We start from the raw sequence: 12,870 nt of genomic DNA, 5'->3' as shown, positions 1-12,870 counted from the left end.
TGCATGTGGTAAAGTGATTAATAATATTTATTTGTGGTTAAAAGGATTGAAAATACGGATTCACCCCACCCCCCTCTCAGTATTATCTATTTCTAACAATTGGTATTAGAGCCTAGTTATTCAGAAGATGCTTAATAGTTTGAATAAGATCCCTATAGATATGGAAAATTTAAAGAAGAATATTGAAGAAGAACTTGAACATTTTGATTCCTTACTAATGAAAGAGATGGCCTTAATGATAGATACAAAGGTGCAAAAGCCTACATTGGTGAATTAAGGGACAAAATTGGTGACTTGAAGAAAAAAGGATCTAGTGAGAAAACTAGTGATGATGATATTGAAGATGTGAAGAAAGAAAATGAGATCCTAAAACATGAGTTAAAAGATAGTCGAACTTAAGCAAGGTAACATATTAATTGGAATCTATTAAGATAGAGCATGCATAATTAGAGAAATACAACACTATTGTGAAAGGTGAGTTTGTAAAAACCAAACAACAACTTGAGAAATTATGTACCAGTAGTGATGAGATTGAAGAAAAAATATATGTACAAAGACCTAGTTATGACAAGATTAGGCTTGGATTCTTTCTTGGACAATTTGCCAAGAAATATATTGAAAGAAAAGAACCTAATACTCTTGAAGTCAATGTGGATCTAAGCAAGACAGATGATACATCTACAAACGAAGAGAATGTTACTTACTCTGATAAAGTTAAAGAATCTAACCATGATATGTAGAACAATAGAAAGGAATCATATGTTTGGTGTGATGAACCTGAAGACAATGAAGTCTATTGCAAATGTAAGTCCTTCAAACTTATTTAAAAGTTTTATTCCATAATTTTCATTGATATGGTCATTATGTAGTATATTCTAAGAAACCTAAATTTGATAGCAATAATGGAAATAGTAGGATATACAGGAACACTAACCATGTAGGAAACATAAGAAGATCTCACAATAATGAAAGTGGAGAAAGAAGACAAAATTTTTGCTATAGATCTAACAATCTTGGACACATCACAAAGAATTGCAAAGAAATGGACGACTAACAAAATGAATAGAAAAGAAATGTACCTTTATGTAAACTATGTAATAACTTTGGACACACAAGAAAGTTTTGTAGAATGGACAAAAGAGACCTAAATAGGAATCAGAATTACACAAGGAACAATAGAAGAAATGATGATAGTTTGAAGAAAGAAATGAAGGACCAGACAAATGAATTAAAGAAATCATTTGTAAAGGAAAAGGAACCAAAAAAATCTCATACATTTATAGAAGATGTACCTAACAAGACAATGAAGTCACTTATTGCTTGTGACTCTTCTTACTAGAATTAAGCATTCTTAGTGAAATAGAGTATCAGTTATTGATAGTTGATGTTAGAGAAGATATCAAAGGTTGCACGATTGACAATATGCAGTAGACATTGAGAGAATTTTATAGTAAAGTGCACATTGCTTGATATGATCAAGATTAGGATATGTAAGAAGAATAACCTCTCTACTATATAGAGACTATATACTAAACTAGTGGTAGTTATGCATTTAATGGAAAGTACATATTGCAAAATATTTAAAGGACGTGAATTGATTTGCACACATCATTTGTTTGTGCAAAGTCTAAATGTGAGATCGAAGCAAGATTTGAAGAATTAAAGCTGTTTGTAGATACATGAAGTCACCATAAACCCTAATATGCAAAATCAAGGTATTTTACTGAAATTGTTGAGCATAATCTTTTAGAAATGGCAAGACAAGAAGTTTATGATATGAACAATAGACCTAGATACAATTTCAAGAAACATCCATTTGTTTCTTTGGTTGATGATCATATTGGACCATTATCACAAGTTTTAGAAAATGTTCTTCACATTAAGGATATAAGAAGATATATTCATTACAAGATTGAAAGCATATGTGATTCAGAGATTCATAAGGGATTGGAGAAAATGTGTTGCAATGACTTGTCACTAAAACTTGAACATAGATACCTAGAATGACTTAACCTAGTTAAGCATATGTCCTACACAAATTCCAACAATAATGAATGGACAAGGATAATTCTAAGAAAAGTACATGATGATTTTTTTTGGTTAGAAGATTCTATCATATGTACTAATAATGACCTAATTCACAAGGTCATAGATCTGAACAATGAAGGAAGCAATCCAGTGAATATCAAGAATGTGCAGAAGATAGAAGAGGGAAATCTCAATACATATTTTGATGGGGGAAACATGAAAGTCAATACCATTAAAGATGATGGAGTGAGACTCATTCATAAGATTTTGGGATATAAATACAATCATGGATCTAGGATAGACTCAATCCTTGTAGGATTTCTTCATGCAACTTACTTGGTAGTAAAAGGTGAAGAGGTTAATATGTGTGGCATTATTTGAACACAATTGTTGGATAACATTTCTAGAATCAAGAAATCAATTAGTGCAGTCTTTAGGTTTTGAATCCCTATTGGCACATATATTTTTCTATGCTATTAATAAGTTTCCTAGTATCACAAATTGGAATTAAAGTGAGTATGTAATGTAGTTAATCACTCACACATATAGATCAAGACTTGAAACAAGCAGATACATTTCCATTGATAGAATAATAAAGTATTTTCAAGAAGAGATTAAGCAAATATATAGGATACATCTTGTGCTAGTATAAAAATACATGGATGGACTATGTTTTATTGTTGAGATAGATTTTAGTTGAATGGAAGTTGTAGTTCATTAGGAAAAGTTCATTGAACCTATGGGATATGAGATGAGTGAGGAATTTACTGACGGATATGCACAGATAATCCTTCATTCTAAAGTTGATTCTAATTATCCTAGATGGGGCATATACATTGAGACGATGAGAGAAGTTAAAACAAGCCAGATAATAAAGGATTCCAAGAAAAAGGTGGATAAGGTGATTGATTCTATTTTCAAGGAATCGGGAATGACTAGAAAAGAATTTGATGAGGTGAAAGAGATAGCCATGGAAATGAAGGCTAGTGGTCAATATGAGCTATTTAACCCTACATCAATTATAGTGGTAAGACCTACTAAAGAGGTCACAATTTCCCATACAAGTGCACAAACACCTACTATACCTTATGCAACAGTTGTGTGGCAGCAACCTCCAAGGAATCTAGTAAAGAATGAAGAAGCATAAGCTACAAGGAAGTCTACAAGGCTTGAACACACCAACACCCAACCTAAGATGAGAGTTAAGAAGACTAGAAGTGGTCTCAGAAGAAAAAGAACAACCTTGTAGATTAGCTCTTTTGAATCTAAGGAAGAAACTAGTGACAAACTAGTATATCCAGTTGATCAGGAAGCTAAGACATCAACAAGGTAAAAATCATGGAAGCCAATGGTAGAAAATATTAACATGCAAATCATTAATGAAAATAATATTTTTATAGTTGAATAAATACTATGATTTGTATAATAATGTGGATAGGAGACAACTAGAAAATGTTGTAGTTAGGAATATGATTCTAAATGATAAAAAGTTTGATAGTATAAGAGGTTAGATACCTAAATATATATACAATAGATTGCTAAATAGAAAGAGAAGAGTTGAAGATGAAGACACAAAAATAAGAATGAATATGGTAAGAAAGTTATGTTCTATAAATAATGAGGAATAAATAATAGCTATTCTAAAAGGTATAACACCTTTGTTGAGTAATAAAAAGCGATCCATTCTCCTCATGGGAGGAACTTATGAAGAAGGTAATAAGGAAATTCAAGAGACTATAGTCACATTTATGTCTACTATGACTATGAAGAGTGTGCAGTTAGAAAAGCAAGCCCAATAGTAAGAGTGCATAGCCATAAAAGGCAACCCCAATGGTAGAAAAGAGTGCACAACTTGAGAAGGAAAGCACTATGATAGCGAAAAGTGCAAAAATAGAGAAGGCAAGTCTTTTGCCTAAAGAATTTGAGGAGTATGCACAGACATAGGAAGCTAGTCCTATAGCATGCAATCCTCCTCATAGTTTTTAACCAACAACTACACCAAGTTCAAGTGGTTCACCATATATCACCATTGGTAGTGAATATATGTGAGTAAATAACACAAATGTAATAGTTGATAGAAGTGAGGACCCATTCAAGTAGTTTGGTGCCAACATTGTTGGTAAGATTGTGGACTATATTAGCTCTGATGAAGAAGAAAAGAATCAGAAGCCAAAGGAAGAAGATGCATGTTCTACAAAGAAAGTTGAATCTAATATTGAAGCAACTACATTGAGTGTACCCTTCATAGAAATAGTAGTAACACCTTCCACACTAGCTACCCAAGCAATATCAACACAAGAAACCAATCAAGTCAATTGAGAAGACTTTGACTTCATTTTTGAACATAATGGAGAAGGTAGTAAGCCTTATTGACACCCCTATAAATACTCAATGACATGCAACAATTTTGTGCAAAGCTTTTGATGATGAGTTCACATCACTCACAAATGTGGTTTCAATTCAAGCATAAATAGAGCATGATGGTAAAATCCTTAATACCATGTGCACTAAAATGAGGAATGACATAAAACCTTTGAATATATGTATTAAGGCATTGAGATAGTGTATAGAAGAAAGAAAATATGCTTATGCTAAGTGCAACTTGGCATACATTCATCTCCAAGAATTTGATGATCAAATCAAAGAAAATATAATTAAGCTTCAGATGCTCACTGACAACTTTTTGAAGCAAAATTAGAAGATAGATACCATTGAGAACACTATGCATACACTTCATGATAGCATAAGGAATATGCAAGAAGAAAAAGAAAAAGCTTTGAAGAGATTCACTCTACTAAGAGAACACTTGTTCCCACAAGTAACATTGTTGGAGAATCAATTGGAGGCATGTTTGTTAGAAAAATCTTCATATGACAAGTTTGTGGCTACAAACATGAATACAAAAGAGTTAGCTGCATATTCCCTATGTGTGCTAATCATTGTATCTGACGTACTAAAAGAAAGTTGGAAGAAACACTTTGCACAGTTAAAAACCCACTTTAGTGAATGCTTTTCCAAGTTTTGATGCAGCTACTAGATTTTGACAATCTCTTTTGATACCTTTGTCATTGATGTCATTGATTTTGACAATTAACTAGAGATGGAAGACATCACACTGATTTATACCACTGTGCATGCTTGTATGATCAACCAAGTTCAAGTTATGAAGGAATCAGTAATGTAATGTTGATACAGTGTAGAATAGAAGATATCAATAGAATGTGTTAACTGACTTGATTTATTGTTTTGAATTACAATTTCTTAATAAGATGACTCTAATGATGTTATGTGAGTTGAATAAGGAATAATTTACAAATATGTTTGGTATAAGTAAAGAATTTCATTTGCAAAGTTAGAAGGTGAAGCTTATGATGATGATGATGATGTGTGATCAGTGATTGCACAGTTGATATGATCTTGTAAAATGCAAGTAACATGTGAATGTGACACTTTGATATATGATGCTAAGAATTTTTATGTGTGATATGTTGAAGATTGATATGTGTGCACTCACTCTTGTGTAAATAATTATTATTCAGAAAATTTGTGAAGTACAACAAGTATCTTAGTATTGTATGTATACTTATTTCTTGAAGAACTTATTGTATAGTTGCATGCTAGGGCAGTGGGCCTTTCTTGCACACATTTGTATATGATTTACCAAATCCTAATAGGGTTGAGGCTTCTAATAAGGCCTAGTCTCCTAACAGGGACTTGAGATACTATACATGCTTCATAGACTCCTAATAGGGTGAATATCCTTAACTGAATCCTTTATATAGTGAATCATCTATGGGTACCATCCCCACCAATATTTTTCCTTAGCTAGGGTTTCCCTATTTTAAAAAAAATGGTGTTATGGTCTCTCTTTTTGTGTGGTTATCTATACTATTCAACATTATTGGTTTACTTTCTTATGCATGTGGTAAAGTGATTAATAATATTCAATTTTCATTAAAAGGATTGAAAATACTAATTGAACCCCTCCCCCCCCTCCCAAGTATTATCTATTTCTAACAAAACCTATACTTTGTTTATGATTATAAGATGGACTTATTGGATTCCAGATACTTTGATTTAATGCTATAGCTATTTACTTCATTCTTTCCTTGAGATGTTTTATGATTTAGTGAGTGATTTAAATAGATTATTTTAATGTGATTTAATGCATTTATTGCTTTGGCTATATTATTATATGCAATTGCAATTGATCATTTTTTTTTAGTGTGCAAGATTTATATTCCCAGTAGTGGTACATGGAGTTAGTTATTTGTCTATTCTTACCTAGCCAATGTCAACCCAGTATGGTTGACATATCCTATCTAATTGATTAATTAAACCCTCTATTGATTTAGTAAATCTAGACTCATTTTCATTATGTAATTAGACCTATGAGTTTGTTTGTGTATTTAGAAGATCATAATTGTCATGAAAGTTATTAAGAAATTATGTGGTTTAATAGTTTAAGGGAAATTTATATTTTATTTAAAGTGAATATATGTCCTATTTAAGGGAATTATTTCCTCACTTCTTACTTGAGAACTAGGAATATGAAGAGAAAAATCTAAAATCCTCTTTTAAGGATTTATCATTATGTTTGTTGCAGGAGCTATAGGTATGGGATTTTAGCGAGAGTGAGCTTATTGGATCTAGCTTGAGAAGACCTTCATTTGTTAGGATTCTTGGTAGTGACCATGGGGTAATTATTTTATCATGCACATTTTTTGTTTAGCCCTTTTGGCTATGAGGTAGAGCTCTCCCATTTTAATTATTTTCCTCCACATCAGTGTCTATTTGTGGTAGTAAATTTTTTGGAGGATGAGAACTATTGTTCTCCTCCCATTTTGTCTACTAGATCTACCTAGTTGGGTGTGTATGAGGGTTTGTCCTTTTTGGACTTGAGGTTTTGGGGTTTCATGTTGTAATGCTGACCCTTTTGGCATATGGACTCCTAACCCATATTTTATTTGATAATTGTGACTTTTATACCTAGCAAGGTAATGGGTTTTAATTTTGAGGTTTTTTTCATTTTTGTTTTTTGCCTCGCTTTATGTACTACCCAATTTTCTCCAATTTCCTTGGCATGGAAGTTGGTCATGTGTCTAAATTATCCATAGGGACATCTATCTAAATCTTGATTTTTTTCATTGGGATTTGAGTTGAATTTATTCTCTCAGATATAGGTTAGTTAAGTGATCTATTTTGTTGGTGTTTTATATGTTTCTCATCTATACCTTATTACTATGTTTACTCTATAGTTGGTGTGTCCACACATGAGCATGTGAGTGTGCACTTTTCAATCTAGTAAGACCCGAGCTCTTGATTTCTTGTCAGTTGAGTTATATTTATTAGGGTTGGGTTTGAAAGCTACATTTTCCTATAGGCACTCATTGTGTGACAATCATTTGTATGTAGGGTAGGTCAGTAGAGGGGCTTATCTCATAACCTTTGGTCATATACCCAACACGTTATGTGTGTAGATGTTTATAATAAGTGAGAACTAAATAAACTCATGGGTAATTAACTAATATAAGAAAATACTATGTACTTGTATGGCTCATTCAAAGGTATGTGCTCATCAGTTTATCCAAGGGCCTATTGTCTACATAGTTCATCTAACAACATAGCACTATAGCCTCATAAGGGAGTGTTTTCACTAGGTGCCAGCTTGGACTCTGTAATGTGAAGCCATCTACTTTTGACCAGAGTCCCTACATAGTAGACCCATAGAGTGTCTAACCAAGACTTGATGTATTGCATTGTCTTATGATCTTGGTTCTAGTCGTTTGTACTATTAGGCATGAGTTTCATCCAAAGGTGATTGTCTTATCTGTAATTAAGGTCAGATTACTATCTCCATCAATATGAGTGGAGTGGGCCTATAGTTTCCATGTGGTTGGCAAGTTTTTCTACCTTTACCACTCCTTGGGAATGGCATATAGAGATGGTCTCTTACCATGTTCAGTTCTAGAGTTGGATGCTCATGTGGTTTTCTATTTCTTCCAAGCTATGTTTTGATGTGATTTATTTTATTTCATTTTATTAAGATAGTTGATTTATGCTCATGTATGTTACAATGATGTTATTTTTCTGCATGGTTAGTAGTTGTTATGGAATAAATGATTAGCTAGTTGATTTATTCTTTGTATCATGCTTAGCTATTTTTCATTCCTTCAAATATTTCAGCCTTGATATATGTGGATCCAATACTCCCCATTGTGGATGAATCATTCTACTTAACACTTTTTCTTTTCTTCTTCTTTTTTCTTTTGTTGAACATTTCATTTGAGAGGGGATTCCTCTCATGAGAATGCATTCTCTTGCATGAGAAAACCCTTCTTTTGTGTGGAGCATAATGAATTCTTACATGAGATTATACTCTCTCATATGAGGCCAAAAATTCTCTTGTGCAAGCCTTGGTCTCAATTATTGAGAGTTTACTAACTATTTTTGGTATTCCCTCACATGGAAAGTATGTTCTCTAATGTAAGAAACCAGTTTCTCATGTGCATATGGGTAATTCCTCACTTGAAGAGGTATTCCCTCACATCATCATTTAGGGTTGCATTTCCTCATACAAAAAATATGAGGTACTTCAACATGGTTTCAAAAAATGTGTATAGGTATTTTGAGTACTCTTCATGGTTACATACCTTCCTAGGCTTTGATAGATTAGAGATTCTAGATTTTGTAACCATTAGAATTTCATAGTTGATTTTGGTCACATTTATACATAGTGACACTTAGAGATTCATTGGATGCTTGGATTTCTTGGTTACGTCCTACATTGTGATCTTTTGATTACTTGTATGTTGATGTTGTTTGAATCCATGCTTAATACTTCAAGAAAAAATGGTTTGGCTTTTATTTATCCTTTATCCAAGGTTATGTAGGTGAGGCATTACAAACCACCTCAATCTCCATTTATGCTAGCAAACATTGTCTTCTACTAAAAGCATCTACAACTCTATTAATGTTCTCACTCCTATGTTTCAACACAAATGTATATCTCTACGAAAACTCAACCCATTTCAAATGCCTTTGGTTTAATTTTCCTTGACTATTCAAATAATGTGCAAAGCTTAATGATCAATATACAAAACAAACTCCTTAGGAAGAAGATAGTGTCTCCATTTCTTGAATGCCTAAAATATAGCATAAAACTCGTAATCATAAATTGAATATTTTATTTCAGCATCATTCAATTTCTTACTACTGTAAGCAATCAGCCTACATTATTGGCTCAAAATACATCCTATTGTAGTACCACTAGCTTCGCAATCTACATGAAACAAATTTTTCAAATATGGAAGTGCTAAAACAACCTACTCTATAACTTCCTATTTCAACAAATTAAAACTCATGTCTTCTCCTATAGCCCACTTAAACTCTTTCCTATCCCCTCTCATTATTTCAGTCAGGGTCCACAAATACTATTAAAACCTGTTTTGAACTATTTGTAAAGGCTAGCTAGCCCATGAACATATTTTACCTCTGTAGTGCTCTTTGGACTAGGCCATTCAAGGATAGCCTTCACATTCTCGAGATCCATTTTTCAAACCTTTTAGTGGGATTACAAATCTCAAGTACACCAACTCCTTCACAAAATTGTACTTCTTTATGTTTATCAACAACTTTTCTTCCTTCAACTTATCAAAAACCTTTCAACTATGCATAAAATATTCCTCCAATGTGCTAATAAAGATCAAGATATCATCTAGGTAAACAATAAAAACTTACTTAGAAACTCCTTTAGTGCCTCATTCATGAGCCTCATAGAAGTGCTCGATGCATTAGTTAACCCAAAAGGCATGACTAAGTAGTCATATAGTCCTTCCCTTGTTTTGAAAGAAATCTTCCACTCATAGCCTTCTCTGATATAAATCTGATGGTATCCACTCGTTAAATCTATCTTTCTAAAATGCTCAACCCTACCCAAATAGTCTATAATATGATTTATCATTGGAAATGGAAATTTTTACTTGATTGTGATCTTGTTGATAGCACAAGAATCTCTACACATCCTCCATTCTCTATTCTTCTTTGGTGCTAATACTACTGGTACATCACTTCAACTCATACTCTCTTAAATTAACACCTTTTAAAACAATAACTCATGAACTTGTCTATTCAACTCTCCACTTTCTACTAGTGTCATTATGTGAATTTCCTTGTTTGGAAAACTAGCTACTAGAATCAAATCCATTTGGTGACTAATCTTCCTCACTAGGGGTAATCCATCAGGTACATTATCTGACATAGTATTGAAAACTCTCTCAAGATATCTACAAATTCTGTAGGTACATCCTTTCCTTGTTCTTTAAAATATTTTGAATTATTTAAAAACACATATGAACATGCTTTATACCTTGGAGAAACTTATTTCCATAAATGAGACATATTATGGCAGCACTACATACTTTTTCTTCTTTCTCCTTTAATGGGTTTAACTTATGTTTCACTCCATCCTTTGGTAGAATATAGGTATTTACTCACCCATAATTTACAACATGCCTATAAAACTACCATGACCTACCTATAAATATATGACATATGTCAAATTTATGATAGTACAAAGTACCTCATCCTGGTAGCTTCCCCTCTTGAACTTCATTGAGCATTTCTCACTAACCATGACCTTGTGGTCATGTTGCACCCAAGAAATATGGTATGGATGTGAGTGTTTCTATCTTTTCCAATTCAACTTTTTGGTCATCATTTCTTAAACTATATTATTAATACTTCCACCATCAATGATCATATCACAACACTTATCTTTACATTCACACCTAGTGTGAAACAAACTCCTCCTTTGACTAGATTTATTCTCACCACTCAAAAACACTCTTCTATTAACTATGACTTCTCCTCTTTCAAAATCTTTAGAATTTTATGATCTAGAATATTCATCAACATTTACAACTCTCACCTTGCCCTCTATTCTTTTATCTATCCTTTCTTAGTGTTGGCAACATTTAAATGCTACATGCCTTTCTCCTTTGCAATGAAAAAATTTCCCACAGAAGCCTTCTCTTCAAGATCATTGCCCTATATCTCTTCTTCTTTCATCTCTATTGTTCTAAGCATGGAAGTGACTAGAAATGCTTCTACTTTGGTTCTAACTATTACTTCTAGCCTTATCCTTATTCCTCCAATCATCATTTTAGGCTCCATAACATCATCTACTAGATATTCCACCACAACATCTTCCACTATTCTTGTTGTCAAATTTTTCTCTTAGTTTCTCCTCAACTCTTAGGGAAAACTAGTATACCTCTTCAATACTGGTCATTCAAAAAAAACTTATCTCATCCTATATGCTTGACTTAATCTATTAACATAACATACAATTTTATCCTTAAATCAAGTTCTACATGGTTGATTCTAATGAGAGCTTAGTAGAACTCTTCAATATACTCTTGAAGAAATTTTTCCACTTTCTTGAAACCTTGCATTTTCTATAATAGATGAAGATAATAATCCATAAAAAATAACTATCACTTCATTTTAGCTAATATCAAATCCAATTTGGTGATTTTTTCCTTTCCTCTTTTATTTTGATCCAATTGGATCTCCTACCACTAGAGCTTTACATGACCCTTCATTTTTCCCTTTGCAAACCTAACCCTATCAAGATCTTCAATAGCTTCATATTTAAAGTATTCTTCTAATTAATTTATCCATTGAATAAATTCCTCTACGTTGAAATTTCCATAAAATTTGGGAACATCAAACATAGGTCATTTTCTAATACTCGAGATGGCCTTAGAAATATTTGTCTCCTTCGGGTTAAGAAATTTCTCTACTATGGCTTGGTCTGCATTTCCTTCTTTTTCTCTTTCATCCTCCCTTTCATCATCTCCTACAACTCCTCTATGTGTTTATTCTTGCATATCTTGCATTTTTCTTTGGAGGGTTCTAAATTCTTTAGGTGTAACAGCTTTGACTCTTTGACCATGCTCTCTTCATTGAGGCCTTTTTGTACATCTACTAAAATGCTAGTGCAAACTGCCTTAGAGTAAGTTATTTGTCTACATTCATAGACCAAACCAAGATCTTGTTACAAACTACCTCATAATCAAAAATCTTTCCACGCACTCAAAAAATCCAACTCTGATACCACTTGATGAAGGGTGCTCCCCTTAATACCATAAACACATAACAAAAACAAAGAAACAATAGTAATTGTGAGAAAAAATATGGGCTTCATATGATTCACAATTACAATGTGGTAACCCACATGGGCACCTTCTCTAAGATGAAGCTATGAACTATCACCAAGAGCTATCCTAGACAATGTTTAGGTATTTCTTAAATAGGTAATTTTATGCTACTTGGGAAGATTCTAGACACTCAAACTTAATACCTAGGGTTGACAGACCTTAAAAATACATATAAAGTTTACCAAATACACCTTTGACATTTATTTTGGATGCTTTGGTTTTCCCAACTTCAAAAGACCATAACTCTTGAATTATTTTTTTAATTGGCTATTATAAGAACTTTTTGAAAACCTTACCTCTTGATCTATGTATCCTAATCTATGAAAGCACCCATTGGTCAAGTTTTCAGCCTCATTTGGGCACTTTTTGGCCTCCAACAATGAGTCTAAAGTTTATATACCAAAACTACAAACCAAAAATATATACTAAATCCTTGAATACTCATGATATGGCACTGAGCTTCAACTAGTAGGCTTATATATCTAGGATTAATATCCATCTCTTAAATGAGGACATTCTAGGCCTATATGACTAACTTACTAAGTAAAAAGCCTCCATAGACAACAATTCTTTATCAAGACAACTCTTATTCAGACAACTGAAATGAAAGATTTTTGGT

This window comes from Cupressus sempervirens, chromosome 5 (genome assembly GCF_028749045.1).
Source record: "Cupressus sempervirens isolate cs-2001-9-10 chromosome 5, ASM2874904v1, whole genome shotgun sequence".
In the NCBI taxonomy this organism is placed as follows: Eukaryota; Viridiplantae; Streptophyta; class Pinopsida; order Cupressales; family Cupressaceae; genus Cupressus; species Cupressus sempervirens.
This window is presented reverse-complemented; position numbering follows the sequence as displayed.